Genomic DNA, 17,826 nt, shown 5'->3' on the forward strand with positions numbered 1-17,826 from the left:
GCCATTTCCAAAGGGATAGAGCCATATCAAAGCAGCCACTAGAGGCTAGTCCTCTCCTTCTGTCTGCCTTCTAGTCCAGGGACCTCTCATTGGCCAAACCCAACCAGAATTCAGCTGGCAGGGGAGCCTAAATAGTGCCATATATAGGGTCACCCTCTGGGGTAGAGACGGGCAGAGTATGCACCTGGGTGGAGAGACAGAACAGTAGCCGATAATTTGGGGCAGGTCCTTCATTTCTCCTGCAACCACCATAGCTTTGGCTCTCGCAAGCCCACACTCCAGCTCTCCTGGCCTCCTGTCAGGGAAGTTTCCCTTAAGACCTACGTGAGGTGTCCCCCTGGCATCATGGTTCCCACAATGCCAATTGCTATTCTCACTACTCAGGTATCAGGGAGACCATGACTCTGTCTTCTTCCCATTCCTGGGGGTGAATGAGGATCCCTGGCACTTCTCTATGTCAGGGAGTCACTGGGAACCTCCAGAGAGAGGACAGGGAGGGAATGTCTCCTCCCAGGGAGCTCCCAGTAGAGACAGGCAGGTAGAATGGAAGTAAAAGGGAAGAACATAGGAATGAAGAGCTTAAAGCAGGACCACAGTCCTATTAGCAGGGTTAGTGGAGGGAGATGGTCTCTCCTCTCCTTCTGGGGGTGCCCAACAAGGAGCAGAAGGGCTCAGGCAACCTTGACAGGGAGGGCCACAGCCACAACCATGTAACAAATCCCTTCCCTGGCTTGCCTTTCATTCTGTGCAGACCAGGACAGATTCCTGACTGCCACCAGGACTCACAATTATCCATCCTTAATATGTGCTTCTGTACTTGCTTCTCGTGTTCTTAGTTCCTTCCTCTTCTTTTTTTCAAGTTTATTTATGTCATCCTCATCACTTCTTGTTGTCACCTACTCCCAAATTCATGGCTGTTGCCAATTTCATGACTTAAAAATAGAGTTGCCATAACAACTCTCTTCAAAACTCACCAGCTGGATGCATTATTTAGCAGTTGGCATGTCCCTCCTTGGAAAGACACCTTGGTTAAAGACGGGATGGTTTTCTATTTTATATTAACACTGACACTCAGGCACCAGAACCAACATACTCACCATGTCAGGCATATACATTAGCTCATACAACCCTCTCAACAACTCTCTGAGGTCTGAGTCGCTCTCAGCCCCATTTTCTAGATGAGAAAATTAAGGCTCAGAGAAGTTGAGTGACTTGCTCCAGGTCATACTGCTAGGAATGGTATTCACATGTGGAAGTGGGACATGTACCTACACAGAAGTGCAGAGTGGAACGTGGTTACCTGAGCCAGGGATAAGGGAGAAATTAGGTGCTATATATGTCAAAGAGCACAAAGTTGTAGCTATATAAGATAAATAAGTACAGCTAGATGTGCAGCAATATGACTATAGTTAATAATATCGTAGGATACCAAAAAATTTTCTTGAAAAGTAGATTTCTGATGCTCATACTACCCAGACACAGACACACGCTACACTTTATGGTATCCATGTGGGAGAGGCGATGTTAATTTGCTTGACTGTAATAATCACTTCACTGTGTATGTCAAAACATCATGTACATCTTAAATACACACAATTTTTTAAAAATAAAATGGTACATGAGTCTAAAACAAATACTCTTGTTCTATATATTTAGGTTTTCTCATGTAAATCATTTCAAAGATCCTGAAGTGAAAACAGAAACATTGGAGATCATGATGCCAACCTCCAGGAGATTCTGCTCTTAAACATCCACACCTCTTCCTGCCATGGGAGACCTGGGTCTTGTCCAAATTATAATTCTGCTCATGGCTGGTCATGACTGGTTGAAGCTGATTCCCCTCTGACTCTCTTCTTTCTTGAGGACTTGGGCTGTTAACTGGAACATCTTCCTTAGGTTCAAACAAAGGGCTGCTTCACTGCTATAATCAAATCAAAATCTGACCTGAAACAGGACTCAAATGTAAGTGGTCATTATTAAATAATAAATTCCTTAATGAATTATAAAAGTAATAAGGATAAACCAGTAAGAAATTGGAGGAAGCAGGATGCAGAAGAGGAAGAAGTCATGCAAGGAACGCATTTCAGATGGATCCCTAGCCTCAGTCTGCTCTTATGGGGAGATCTGGAATATATACCATGCGTCAGACGGTCTCACCTTGGGCAACTGAGCTTCTTCACTCCCACACCTGTCCTGGGCTAGAAGGGGAGGAATTGGTGGGAATAACATGAAATCCCCAGGCCCTCTGTCTTCTGTTAGATAAGGCAGTTCCAACCACCCAAGACAACCCTCCAAAAGGCACAGATGACAGCACTAGCAGCAAAGTACCCAAAACTGGGGGATACACAGAGAGATATAGTAAAGGGGTTCCCAGGAAGCTCAAGTGGCACAATGGTGTCCTCAACTGCTATGATCTAATGTGTGTCCCCAAATTCATATGTTGGTACTTAACTACCAACGCAAAAGTGGTAAGTGGTCAGGCCTTTAGGAAGTGATCACTTAATTCTATGCTGATGGATGGGGTTAGAGACTTTAAAAAAGGGCTTGAGGAAGTAGGTTTGTTCCCTTCTGCTTTTTCACCAGGTAAGGACAGTTTCAGTCATCTGGTCTTCCACCAGGTGGACATGCAATGTTCAAGGCACTATCTTGGAAGCAGATACTGAACCTGCTGGCAGCTTGATCTTGAACTTCCCAGCCTCCAGAATAGTGAGAAATAAATCCCTATTTTTGTGGTATTTTGTGATAGTGTAATGCCAGATTTGTGGGATCCCCAATAGACCTCCAGGAGCTGAATCCAATGCAATCACACAAGAGTCTTTATTGCAAGTTTGAGCCTGGACTCACAACTGTTCCCGACACAGCGGTCCCAGGGAGTGAGTCCCAGTCCTTTGTCCAGTGAGATTTTATAGGTATTGGGGGGATACTCTATGTATCACAACATCACACAGCAAATCATTCCACACTGCGGGAAAGTCAAACAACAACTCTTAACATTGATTAGCACATTCAATAGCGGGAACAAGTTGGGTAGGGGTGATTGGTTAGTACAAGAGGGGGATTCCTTTGAACTGATTGGTTTAGGCCACAAGGGGTGTACGTGCTCAACTACATGGTTTCCCAACATGTTATCAACTACCATAAACTACTGGGGAGTCATCTGGCATCCCAGGTATTTTCCCTGTCTCATCCTGATTGGAGGTTGCTAGGGGGTTGCTATGGGTCCTCACCTAGCCTGAGTCTGGGATACCTGGCGCCACAGACCTCTCCTGTTATTTGTAGACAAACAACTCAGCAGGGTGGGTATGTGCCTAGGAGTGCTCTGTGGGTTTTTCCAAGGACAAGGGTCATGCCCCCTTCCTTGGACAGGCCTTGAGGTAGAAGCTGCTGTTATTTATTTATTTTCAAAAATGGAGTCACATCAGTTTCTCAATAGCAGCACAAACAGACTAAGACAATGACACATACCAACCTCTCTCCTAGAACCAAGAGTCAACACTGTTCTGCTTCAGAGCAATAGTCACCTACACCCTCCAGATACTCTGTCCTTCCCCGTAGTTCTGGGGGTACTCTGGTTTGTTTCCCAGCTCTGGTAAGAGCTTTGTTCAACTTTTCTCAGTCTCTCTCTGTCCTGAAAAATTTCTGTGATCCTAGAGTTAGGTACAAAAGCAATGTGGGACACGTGCATTTTTCTCTCCTCTTGTTGTAGTCATTTTTATGGCTTCCCCTCCAGTTCTGTAGAGCTCTGCCCTTCCTCCTTGCCTTATGTTCTAGGGAAAAAAAATTGAATGAATGAATAGCCAGGAGCAGCCTCCTAGATGGGGCTGTGGCAGGCACTGGGCCCCCTGAGGCAGGGCCTTTTCAAGCTCAGCTCAACAACCAGCCATTGTGTCTTTGTTTCCTCCTTCCAGCCTGCTAGATGCCAGGAACAGAAGAAAGAACTTTTGTTTCCTCCAAGGGATGAGGAGGGATGAAGGGAGTGGGGGTCATTCTGGGCAAGGTAAACTGAGACAGAAATGAGGCAGGGCCCCAACTGCTCCCTCTTCCTCCCACTGCCTATAGTGTGGTTTTCTACACTACAAAATCAAAAAAAAGCACGGCTGTTAACTCTTAACAAGCCATTTCCTGCATTATCTTGGGAAGTTTAGGGTCTCTAATCCATCCTGCCTCTTTACACACACAGCTTTGAGTGGGTACAGAGTTGACAAATGACCAAATGCTCCTGTATTGTTTACCCCCTTAAAGCTAAATCCATCTGTTATGTTGGAATGGCCCATGGATTTCTCAGCCCTCTGATTTTTTTTCAGTGGGAAAAATCAGGCCCAGAGAGGCAAACTGTCCTGTGCAACAGAACCTGTTTTCCATTCAAGGACTTTACTTTGGGTGCTGCCCCCTAAGGGCTAGGTGAGGAAAGCCAACAGCACAGACCAGCTGTAGGAGAAGGGTTCTCTTGAAAACCTGAGATGAGACATGGCCTTTCTCCATCCTGAGAAAGCTTTTCCCAAATAGAATTGCCCTATTTATGCGTTAAAATTTGGGATATCCAGTTAAATTTGAATTTCAGATAAACAACATGTACTGGAACAAATATGTCCAAACACTGCAACTCTGTCCAGCAACTTAACCCCCAGTACCCAGATTTGGGAGAATAGGAAGACACTGACCCTTTGTCATTTCCTTTGCGGTGCTTAGGCAACACCAGCATAATTCGACCCTGCCCTGTTCTCCAGATTTGGTCTGAGTTTATAGAGCACTGGGAGCAACTTGGGGAAGGCACAGTAGTACATATAAAATATAGATTACAAAACACCTATCCCAAACCACTTGAATTTCTAAGAGAATGAGACAGAGACTTGTCATACTGCACAATCTGCCTGTGGGGAATGTCCTCTAAGAAAGACACCAAGTAGGTGATGTTCATTACATATTTCTTGAATGAATGGATGAGTGAATCAATGAGCCAGGTCAGGCCAGATTGAGACATCAGGAACACTGACCTCCAAGAGATAGCACTCTTATTTTGAACAAATACCTTCTTTTCTCTTCCAGGAGAGGTCTGAGCCCTCAGAGCTCAGCAGAATCCCCTCCTTCTCTAAAAGCCAAACAAGCTCCTCAATATCAAGAGCCTGGTTAATTCATCAAGGACACTAAGGACTTAGCCCAAAATGAGGCACAAAACAAGAACCAACTAAAAGCTGAATGAATGAATGATCTGACCACAGACTCTCAGGAGTCCAAGAGACTAGCAGTTATATGGGATTTGGACAATAACTAGAATCCATTTGTTAATTCAAATTAAACATGCTGAGCTGCCTAAAGTCCAAGCAGGAAATAGATTCATACATCTATCCATTCTTTTCTTCAAAAGTTCACTGTCCTACCCGTAGAAAACATCTGAGACAGATCAATCACTTTCACCAGTAAGAGCAGTCTCATTCTGAAATGATTTATATTTTAGCTATTGCAAAGCAATTTCAGTCCAAATCAAAACTCCAATCTCATATGCAATTTAAAGCATCAATTCTCCTTCCAGATCATGCCTACCCTGTGGTTTGAGGGCTTGCAGTGAAGAAAGGAACTGTGAGCTGTCCTGCTCTTCCTTTACTTCTTCCCTCCTCTAGGACAAGGCCAGAGAGATTAACAATACTAGGGAAGGCTGGAGAGGCCTTCAGTGTTTATCAGGCTTTCAACCTACTCCTGGTGGGGTATGTCTGTGAGTCCTTTGGAAGTGTTCCACACAAGGCTTCATACCATGCAGTCCTTTGGTATGGGCAATACTCCCTGCATAACCTCATGTGTCTCCCTGTTTTCTGATTCTTGTCCCACTAATCCATTCCAACCTTCTTTCTGCCGGAATCCCCTTACCTCTTGGGTTAAGATCCCATCAAAATGACTTAAACCTGACGACTACAACCCATGGTTCCACTTGCCAGTGCTTGCCACACCAAATACGCCAAATACAGGGAGTCCTCACCTCCTCGCCCTGCCGTCCCAGGCAGTGCCAAGTAACCATTCTGTCATGAGCACAAGCTGTGAGACGTGGGTTCCAGACCTCGTTTCATATAAATCTCCCTGGTCCAGTTTCCCCTGCCTTCCTCCTCCCTGTGGCTGCACCAAGATGGGACCACAGGACTCTGCATCTCATCAGGCCACCAACCAGAAGTGAAAGGCCACATGGGGGGATTATAAAAGGAACCATAGAGGCCCCCACTAAGCTGAGCTCTCCTTTACCAATGACTTCCCCAAAATTATTGCAAATATATTGACTTCTCATAAAGACTGGAGGTCATAGAAGGAGTCTATGGCCATTGAGTTGGTTCTCATATTTCCTAGTAAGTCTGTCTTGGTCATGTCTAGAACCTTCCTTTTGAAGGGGAAAAAAACATATTTCACCTTGTTCATTCTAGTACCCTCTTTAAAAGTGAAGGTTAATTTCACCTACTATTCCACCTTTAGGACTTCACCAGAATTCCATAACATCAAGAAATGTCCCTTCAACTCCTACTTCCACTTCCTTCCCAGGATCATATATTCATCTACTTATCCATTCAACCCATTGTTTGAGTCTATTATTGAGTGTAGCAGTGGGGGACCTGACTTAAAAGGTCTAGATGGAAGATCCACAGGGCATCTGTCCAAGATGCAAACTGAACCATCAGTAATACTGTACTTTAAAAATAAAAGTGAAGCAAAATCATACAATCAATGACCACATTAATATATGTAAAGTCTGATTTTAGGGACATAACAACCACCTTGTATTCCAGTTCAACAACTGAGGATATTGAATTCCATTTGGCTCCCATGAAAGATGTTGATAAACTGGAGTTAGGTTGCCAGAAGCAGCTATCCAGGACAGTAAAGCAACTGAAAAACCTGCTCCAGGAAGAGGTAGTAAACTAGTAAAGCACCTAAGTAAAGAGGAGCTCAAAGGGAGGTATGAAAATAGTTGAAGCTTCCAAAGTCATACAAACAGCAACCATACATATGAGGCACTGTCTCAAGGAGTAAAACTAGGAACAATGACAGAAGGTTCACTGAACACAGATTCAAGCTACACGTATTAGATCACTTCCTAACATTCAAAATCATCTCACTGTTTGCACAGGCTGGCAATGAAGGTGTGAACTAAGATCTGGCTGGCCATCTGTCAGCAATTTGTGTAGGCAGTTTTTCTACTATGATAATCTTCAAGCATCATTTGTAGGACACGTTAAAATACAGATTCCCAGACCCTACTCCAGACCTAAAATCAGAACTTCTGGGAGTAGGGTCTGGGTGTTTGTTTCAATCAGCTCCCAGGTGATTCTGAAGGCCAAACCAGGACTGAAAACAAGCGCTCTGGGAGATGGATAGTCACTGTGTGGTCTTCTTGCTGCCTTCCATATTGAACAGTTTTAAGAACTATTTGGTGAGAAGGAGTTTTCAAACTTAAATAGTGAACTTAATGTAAAAATTACCTCTAACCTTCCATGAAATGTACCAAAAACAGCAAAAGAATAGTTTATTCTATTCTTTTGCTATTTTTGGTACAAAATAAAAAGACAGGCAGAAAATCTGTGACCACTGCCATTTTGGGTTTTTTTGTTTTGTTTTGTTTTTGTTTGTTTTGTTTTTGTTTTTTGTGATGCTGGGGATTGAACCCAGGGCCTTGTGCATTCTAGGCAAGCACTCTACCAACTGAGCTATATCCCCAGCCCAACCATTGCCATTTTGGAATCTGGGAAGTAGAAGGATGAATGGTAACTAAATCAGGAGACTCAAGAAAATGGAATCCCAAGTTGACTATGGGAAAAATATCCAAGAAGCAATCTACTTTGGTAAGCAGAAACCCCAATTTTTTCATGTATTATTGGCAGCAGGATTGAGTGTGATGCTGAAAACAGATGAGTCAAGTTTGGTTACAAAGCAAATAGACACCCAGATTCTCCTCCTTGGTACCATCTGAACTGAAAGATTTTCACCCAGAAAGAATAAAATGAAGATACCAGGCATAGTTGAGAGTAGGAGATACCATAGTAAAAACTGGAAAATCAGCAAAAATCTAACTACATACAAAGTGTTGACACTCCGACCCTCTACCTTCTCTAGACCCCTGAATTCTGGGATCCAGGATTATATAGAGACATGGAGAGGAAGAAAATCCTAAACTGATAAGTTTATATCTGAAATGACTAAAAACTTTGAAAATAATTGTGTTTACCTGAACAAGGCTGGATTAAGTTTTATGTATTTAGGAGGAAAGAGGGGCTGTCTTGGATTGGGTTACCCCAGAAGCAGACCCTCACGCACAGATTTTAGTGCAAGTGATTTATCTTGCACGTGGCCTCATAAAATACTGGTGAGGGAGTAGAGATGTGAGACCACAAGGGGAAAGCAGTCCATGAAGGGTGTGTCAATGAACTGTTTACTACAATGGGGGCCCAAACTGTGAGACACCTGGGAGACTGTTTAGAGCATCCCCTGAGTAATCACCCACCGTTATGGTTTAGATATGAGGTGTCCTCCACAATGAAAGAAATTTTAGAGGTGAAATGATTGGGTTATGAGAACCTTAACTAATCAGTGCATTAATCCACTTGAATGGATTAATTCACTATAGGTAGGTAGGGTATAGCTGGAACTAGTGGGTCACAGCGCAGGGGCATGTCTTTGAGTTTATATTTTGTCCTGGTGAGTCTTCAGAATCATCTGGGAGCTGATTGAAACAAACACCCAGACCCTGTTTCCAGAGGTTCTGAGGTCTGGGGTAGGGTCTGGGAATCTGTATTTTAACATGTCCTACAAATGTCTCTACTTCCTGGCTGTCATGTCCTTTCTTCCTCCACACCCTTCTGCCATGGTATCCTGCCTCACCTCAGGCCTAGAGTCATGGTGTCTAGCTACCTATGGACTGAGACCTCTGAAGCCATGAGCACCAATAAAATTTTCTTCCTCTAAAAAATTGTCAGATCTTTTGTTTATAGTGTAGGAAAAAGCCAACTAAAACACCCACTGTTGGAGCTGGGGTTGTGGCTCAGTGGTAGAGTGCTCGCCTAGCGCATGTGAGGCCCTGGGTTCAATCCTCAGCACCACATAAAAATAAATAAATAAAGGTATTGTGTCCAACACAACTAAAAAATAAATATTAAAATAAATAAATAAATAAATAAAGGTATTGTATCCAACTGCAACTAAAAAATAAATATAAAAAATAAATAAAACACCCACCATCAATGGCAACGAGCAGATAGGTCAGTCATTAGTTAAATCTGCTCCTGCCTGGGTCAGCTCCCTGATCCCTCCCACCTGCCTTAGCCAGAGAATAGCCAGAGAAAACTCTCAGGTAAAGAGGTATAATAGGAAGCCATTGGGTTAGCATGCACTGAAATAATAATTCCACAACACCGAGGAGACATGGTGGGTCAGCAACAGTGTCTGATATAGAGATTTGGGATGATGAAGTTCATTTTTATAAAACAAAGGAAATTTCCACTTTGCAATTCCTGAGTTCTGTGGCCTTGAAACATAGTGCCCATTACAAACGTAAATAAGAGAGTTGAAGAAGCGATCATTTTCTTCAGTCTCAACACAGTTTATTTTTAAATCCTGATGGAAACTTGCAGACCTCGCTGTCTAGAGAGACGTCCCACAGAAGGGCAAACAGGTCTATGTGGAACACACAGAAATGTGGGAGCCTAAGGGGCATGGAAGCGTTTGTCTCTGGATGACTCCATCAACATCCCAATCTCTCCACTCCGCCCCCTTGTTCTCTGGGGTCTTGTGCCCATTGCTGCATTCCTGCCTAAAAGCATTCTCTTGCTGTCTTTCATGCAGCAGTGAACACTCTTCTGATGATGCTGATGCTGTGTGAGAGCTAGTGATGTATGCTTTGTTCTCACTGACCTCCCAAGAACTCCTTCTTATTTCCCTGAATACTCATCTTTAAGACTTGACTTCCAGGGGGTTTCTTCCACATCATCCACAGGCTGGGTAAGATGATCGTCTTCTGGCAGCAATGCTTGGATATCTACCTTTTTTTTTTTTTCCTAATGCTACAAATCTGATATTCTGCTGTACAAATCAACCATTGTATAACTGGTCCCTAATTACCCCACTGACATACCTTTCTTAAATACCTTCAAGAAATTGAGTTCTGGGGGTGTGATAGTTAATGAGCCATGGTACCTATAAACAATGAATTCAGCATCATGGGGAAGCTAGCCATGATTAAATGTGATCAGAGCAATGAGGACATCATTAGCCAAAATGTGACCCAATAAAATAATGACCAGCAAATAAGAATGTTTTGATCAGTCTCCTACTCAGATCTTCCTTAAGAAACAAACAAAAAATTTAAAAGTTACATAAAAATGATTTAAAGTCTAAAATTTTTGACTCCTGCTCCCTGGAGTGTGGTCTGCAGAGCAGCATCACTGGTATCTCCTGGGAGCTTGTTTTAAGATGCAGAGTCTCACCCCACACCTGCAGAGTCCAAATCTCTGTTTTAACAAGATCCCCAGGTGATTCATGGGCAATTCATGTGAATTAACATGATTCATTCGCACATTACAATATTAGAAACACTGATATAAAGGATTTGTTGTTCTGTACTATCTTGCCCTCTTTCCCATTCCACTAGGAAAAAATAATTGAAATCTTTAATTTGAGGGTAAATTTAATGGAGAAAGGTCTATTGAAAATTGTCTCAGTGATGTACATGAAAAATCTATGAGTACACTACTGGGTCTCACATTCAGCCCTTGGAACTCTTCCTGTGACCACGCCTCTATCCATGGATGTATTATTCCAACTCTCCTGGTTTCTAAGACCTTCTTCCATCAGTTCTCTACCACACACTGCCACCATGGCATACTGTGTTGCCTCAGGCCCAAAAGCAGTGGGGACAACCAATCATGGACAGAAATCTCCAAAAACTTGAGCTAAAATAAACCTTTCCTCTTTATAAGTTGAGTACCTCAGGTATATGTTACAGTAACGGAAAGCTGGCTAACACACTATCTTCCAATGTCGCTGTACCATTTTGCCTTCCACCAACAATGAATGCGAGTTCATATTGCTCTCTCCCTTCTCACCAGCATTTGATGTTGTCAGTGTTCTGAATTTGGTCTACTGTAAAAGGTGTAAAGTGGCATTTTAATTCATTTTGGAATAACTTTTGAAAATGATTTTGGATGTAAATATGAATTTTTAAATCTTTCCTGACATTCATATATTTTCCCTGAAGGGAAGAGAAAGTTGTTCCCTGTTTTCAGGACTCCCCATAAGAATAAATTGCAAGGAAGGACACCTCCAACCTGAAGGACATGTGGGAAGGATAGGTTAGCAGCCCTTGATTCCACAACAGCTGGTCCAGGTTTGGCCTCCTTCCTCTACTCTATTCTCCAACCTCCACTCAGGAGACAATGTTTAAATTCTTATCGTGTATAGACATTACATATGCTTATTATATTATTACCCCAGAATGTTCCAAAACGTTTAAAAACAACCTTAAATAGAAACTCAATGCATTTTAAGAAGAGTTGGAAAAGGAGGTGGTCCCAAAGGAGACAGTAAAAACAGAAGCCACAGGGAGAGAGTGGTGAGCAGACAATTTAGCAACAGGATTCCATTCCACAGTCTTCTGCTACTTGCAGGTGACATTAAGTCACTGAAATGGTATATTTTACCCACAAGGAAGTGGGTGGCATTAACACAGACTTTCATGTGCTGCCAAGAAAGTTTCCCTAACTTGAGAATCCTGGAGAATTTACTGACAGACCCATGGGGCCAATCCACCAAGACCCCATAAGGAGTCCGGGAAGTGCATACACAGTATGGGAAGTGGGGCAAGCCCAGATAAACCTTCAGCTGTCTCTGGGACTTGAACTGGATAACCTTCCCCACTTTAAAAATAATGAATGGATGGGGCTGGGGATGTGGCTCAAGCGGTAGCGCACTGCCTGGCATGCGTGTGGCTCTGGTTAGATCCTCAGCACCACATACAAACAAAGATGTTGTGTCCGCTGAAAACTAAAAAATAAACATTAAAAAATTCTCTCTCTCTCTCTCTCTCTCTCTCTCTCTCTCTCTCTCTCTCTCTCTCTTTAAAAAATAAAAATAATGAATGAAAAAAAATGAATGAAGGAAAAAATTCAAGAATATATTTGTCCCTCTGCATCTTGGGTTCTGCATTTGTGAATTCAACCAACTTCAGATCAAAAAGAAAAAGAAAAGATCAAAAATATTCAGAAAATGGGGATATAGCTCAGTGGTAAAGCACTTGCCTAGCATGCATGAGGTCCTGAGTACAATCCCCAGTTCTGAAAAAAAAAAAAACTGCATCTGTGCTGAATTCATACATTTTTTTCTTGTCATTATTCCCTAAATAATACAGAACAATGATTATTTACATAGCATTTACATTTTGTTAGGTATAATAAGTAAAGATGATTTAAGTATAGAGGAAGATTGCCTACATTCTGTGCAAATACTATGCCATTTTATGTAAGGGAATTTTGGTATCCATAGTGGTCCCAAAACCAATTCCCCATGGACACTGAGGGATAACAATGATGTGCACATATAAACAAACATACATGCATACATATACATGAGCTTCCTTAGATATAACTCAAATGGGGCCACATTATACATGCTTTTCTACTTTCTATTTTTCTAGCTTTTCTCAACAATACCATAGGGAAATACCTCCAAGTCACCCATATTATTCTGACTTTTTAAATAGCTGTACAGTATTCCATGGTGTGGTTATATCATATTCAAGCAAACCTCCATTTGTGGGCATTTTCTCTGGGTACAAGAAACAGGTTGAAATAAACATTTCAGAACAATGTCTTTATGGGTAGATGGTGGATTTAATTCATGGAATAGATTTATAGAAAGGTTTTACTGGAGCAAGGTTAGATATATTTTTAAATTTTTCATTTACTTTTGATTCAGTAATCTATAAATAGTAAAGTGCACAATTCTGACCTGCATGATTCAGTGAATTTTTAAAGGGTATATATTTAATTATAATAGATGTTGCTTGATTGTTATGGTCTATGTTTCCACAGCAAGAAATTAAATTGCCTTTTGCCCTAATATCCCTGCCAGTGATCTCCATCTCTCCCTCCCTTCCTTCCTTCCTGTAAGTCTGATGAAAATAAAGTTATATTCATTGTGACTTCAATATCACTTCAGTTTGTATTACCCTGACTGCTGGGGACTTATTACATGTAATTAGACCATTTAAAATTTGATCTTCAGTGAATCACCTCTTCAAAATTTTTGCCCATTTGGGTGATTGATCTTTACCTTGTGAATTTATAAGATCTCTTAGAATTAAAGATATTAACTGCCATCTACATCATTGATATTCTTCCAAATCAATCATTCATCTACTAACACTCCATGGTCCATTTTTGCTGTAGAAGGCTGTTGACAACCGTTAAGAATGGGGTGTGATGTGGGTAGGAAAATGAGGAGGATGAAGGGGAGGGAAAGTAAAAAAAAAGAAAGACTGTCATTTAAAATAAATTCTGTAATTTTATGTGAAAGCATATGTTTAAGGATATTAAATACAGTGGTAAAAATATTTTGAAATGGTCCTACTTAAGTAAATTTTCGATTTGAGATGATTTTTTGTGTACACACATGCAATTGCAAGAAGTAATGCAGAGAAATTGAATATACCCTTTACTTAGCTTCCCACAATGATAACACTGTTAAATTATTGTACAAGGGGTGGTGTAACATAGCAGTTCAGTGGATTAGACAACGGGAAATGAACGGGAGGGTTGGGGATAAGAAAAGGAAAGACAGTGGAATGACTATGACATACTTTCCTAAGATACATGTACATCACAGTGAATTTCCCTTTATGTATATCTATAATGCACTGATTTTAAAAAAACTATAAATAAATAGAAGACCAGTAGAGTAGAGGAAAGAGAATAAAAAAAGGGAGGAGGAGAAGTACTAGGGACTGAATTGGAACAAATTACATTTCATGATTGTATAATCATATCAAAATGAACTTCAATATCATGTATAACTGTAATGCACTAAAAAATTAAAAAAAAAAGAACTTCTATGAACATTTGTGTGCAAGTTCTTATATGAACACAGACTTTCGTTTCTGTGGAATAAGTGCCCAGGCATGCAATTATTGGGTTGTAGGTTAGTTGCATGTTTAGATTTTAAGAAACTGCCAAACTGTTTCCCAGAGTAGCTATACCACTTTGCATTCCTAACAGCAATATCCAGTGATCCAGTGTCTCTGAATTCTCAACAATATTTGGTGTTATCACTATTTTAAACATTCTGACCCGTGTGTGGTGATATTTCATTATGGTGGCAAGTGGCTTTTTCCTGATGTCGGCTGGTGGTGAACAACTTTTAATCTTGCTTGTCATCTGTAGATTCTTTAGTGGTACAATATCTCTTCAAGAATTTTGCCCATATTCTAATTGGTTTTTGTTTGTTGTTTTACTGGTAAGTTTTGTTAGTTCTTTCTATATTCTAGATATTAGTCCTTTGTTAGATGTGTGGTTTGCAAATATTTTCTTCCATTCTGTAGCTTGTCTTTTCATATTATTAACAGAGTCTTCTGTAGAACAAAGTTTGTTTGTTTTTTTTCTATTTTGAAGAAGTTTAATCAATTTTTTCTTTTATGGATTGTGCCTTGTGTAAAAGCGAACCTTAAATTTGCAGTATTTCCCCCTTTTTTCTAGAAATTTTATAGTTTTGCATTTTACATTTGAGTTATGATCTCTTTTGAATTAATTTTTGTGTTGACACATGAGACTTGGGTCAAGATTCATATATGCCTATGGATATTCAGTTGCTTTGACACCATTTATTGGCAAGGCTATCCTTCATCTGTTAAATTCCTTTTGCATCATTATAAAAAAATTCACTTGTCTATTTGTTTAGGGTTATATCTGTGTGCTCTGTTCTACTCCATTGACCTTTTATTTTATTGGTTGTTCAAAACATTACAAATCTCTTGACATATCATATTTCATACATTTGATTCAAGTGGGTTATGAACTCCCAATTTTACCCCAAATACAGATTGCAGAATCACATCCGTTACACATCCACGTTTTTACATAATGCCATATTAGTAACGGTTGTATTCTGCTACATTTCCTATCCTCTACTATCCCCCCTGCCCTCCCCTCCCATCTTCTCTCTCTACCCCATCTGCTGTAATTTAATTCTCTCCCTTGTTTTTTTCCCTTTCCCCTCACAACCTCTTATATGTAATTTTGTATAACAATGAGGGTCTCCTTCCATTTCCATGCAATTTCCCTTCTCTCTCCCTTTCCCTCCCACCTCTCGTCTCTGTTTAATGTTTATCTTTTCCTCATGCTCTTCCTCCCTGCTCTGTTCTTAGTTGCTCTCATTATATCAAAGAAGACATTTGGCATTTGTTTTTTAGGGATTGGCTAGCTTCACTTAGCATAATCTGTTCTAAAGCCATCCATTTCCCTGCAAATTCCATGGTTTTGTCATTTTTTAGTGCTGCGTAATACTCCATTGTGTATAAATGCCACATTTTTTTTATCCATTCATCTATTGAAGGGCATATGGGTTGGTTCCACAGTCTTGCTATTGTGAATTATGCTGCTATGAACATCGATGTGGCAGTAACCCTGTAGTTTGCTCTTTTAAGGTCTTCAGGGAATAGTCCGAGAAGGGCAATAGCTGAGTCAAATGGTGGTTCCATTCCCAGCTTTCCCAGGAATCTCCATACTGCTTTCCAAATTGGCTGCACCAATTTGCAGTCCCACCAGCAATGTAAGAGTACCCTTTTCCCCACATCCTCGCCAGCACTTGTTGTTGTTTGACTTCAGAATGGCTGCCAATCTTACTGGAGTGAGATGGTATCTTAGGGTGGTTTTGATTTGCATTTCTCTGACTGCTAGAGATGGTGAGCATTTTTTCATGTACTTGTTGATTGATTGTATGTCCTCCTCTGAGAAGTGTCTGTTCAGGTCCTTGGCCCATTTGTTGATTGGGTTATTTGTTAACTTATTGTCTAATTTTTTGAGTTCTTTGTATACTCTGGATATTAGGGCTCTATCTGAAGTGTGAGGAGTAAAAATTTGTTCCCAGGATGTAGGCTCCCTATTTACCTCTCTTATTGTTTCTCTTGCTGAGAAAAAACTTTTTAGTTTAAGTAAGTACCATTTGTTGATTCTTGTTATTAACTCTTGTGCTATGGGTGTCTTATTGAGGAATTTGGAGCCTGACCCCACAATATGTAGATGGGAGCCAACTTTTTCTTCTATCAGACGCAGAGTCTCTGATTTGATATCAAGCTCCTTGATCCATTTTGAGTTAACTTTTGTGAATGGCGAGAGGAGGGGATTCAGTTTCATTTTGTTGCATATGGATTTCCAGTTTTCCCAACACCATTTGTTGAAGATGCTATCCTTCCTCCATTGCATGCTTTTAGCCCCTTTATCAAATATAAGATAGTTGTAACTTTGTGGATTAGTCTCTGTGTCCTCTATTCTGTACCATTGGTCCACCCGCCTGTTTTGGTACCAGTACCATGCTGTTTTTGTTACTATTGCTCTGTAATATAGTTTGAAATCTGGTATCGCTATACCGCCTGATTCACACTTCCTGCTTAGAATTGCTTTTGCTATTCTGGGTCTTTTATTTTTCCAAATGAATTTCATGATTGCTTTATCTGTTTCTACAAGAAATGTCGTTGGGATTTTGATTGGCAATGCATTAAACCTATAGAGAACTTTTGGTAATATCACCATTTTGATGATGTTAGTTCTGCCTATCCATGAACAGGGTATATTTTTCCATCTTCTAAGATCTTCTTCTACTTCTCTCTTTAGGATTCTGTAGTTTTCATTGTATAAATCTTTCACCTCTTTTGTTAGGTTGATTCCCAAGTATTTTATTTTTTTTGAGGATATTGTGAATGGAGTGTTTTTCCTCATTTCCGTTTCAGAAGTTTTGTCACTGATATACAGGAATGCCTTTGATTTATGCGTGTTGATTTTATATCCTGCCACTTTGCTGAATTCATTTATTAGCTCTAGTAGTTTCTTTGTAGACCCTTTGGGTCTGTTATATATAGTATCATATCATCTGCAAATAGTGATAATTTACGTTCTTCTTTTCCTATTTTTATGCCTTTAATTTCTTTTGTCTGTCTAATTGCTCTGGCCCGTGTTTCGAGAACTAAATTGAATAGAAGTGGTGAGAGAGGGCATCCCTGTCTTGTTCCAGATTTTAGAGGGAATGCCTTCAGTTTTTCTCCATTTAGAATGATGCTAGCCTGAGGCTTAGCATATATAGCTTTTACAATGTTGAGATAAGTTCCTGTTATCTCTAGTTTTTCTAGTGTTTTGAACATAGAGGGATGCTGCACTTTGTTGAATGCTTTTTCTGCATCTATCAAGATGATCATGTGGTTCTTATCATTAAGTCTATTGATGTGGTGAATAACATTTATTGATTTCCGTATATTGAACCAGCCTTGCATCCCGGGGATGAATCCTAATTGATCATGGTGCACAATTTTTTTGATATGTTTTTGTATTCGATTCGCCAGGATTTTATTGAGGATTTTTGCATCTAAGTTCATTAGAGATATTGGTCTGTAGTTTCCTTTCTTTAAAATGTCTTTGTCTGGTTTTGGGATCAGGGCGATGTTGGCCTCATAGAATGAATTTGGGAGAGCTCCTTCTTTTTCTATTTCTTGAAATAACTTGAAAAGTATTGGTATTAATTCTTCTTTGAAGGTTTTGTAAAACTCCGCTGTATACCCATCCGGTCCAGGGCTTTTCTTGGTTGGTAGTCTTTTGATGG

The 17,826-nt window shown here is 40.5% G+C and overlaps 1 non-coding gene across 1 annotated transcript; it reads right to left on the reverse strand.

The window, feature by feature from the left end:
• Nucleotides 1-7,619: 7,619 nt before the first annotated feature.
• On the reverse strand, nucleotides 7,620-7,693 carry Trnas-aga (transfer RNA serine (anticodon AGA)). Its single transcript has one exon. It is a non-coding gene; the product is annotated as a tRNA-Ser (tRNA).
• Between the last annotated feature and the right edge of the window lie 10,133 nt (nucleotides 7,694-17,826).

Source organism: Marmota monax, unplaced genomic scaffold, assembly GCF_021218885.2.
Source record: "Marmota monax isolate L192 unplaced genomic scaffold, Marmota_monax_Labrador192_F-V1.1 WCK01_AAM20220418_F8-fsc00014, whole genome shotgun sequence".
NCBI classification, from domain to species: Eukaryota; Metazoa; Chordata; class Mammalia; order Rodentia; family Sciuridae; genus Marmota; species Marmota monax.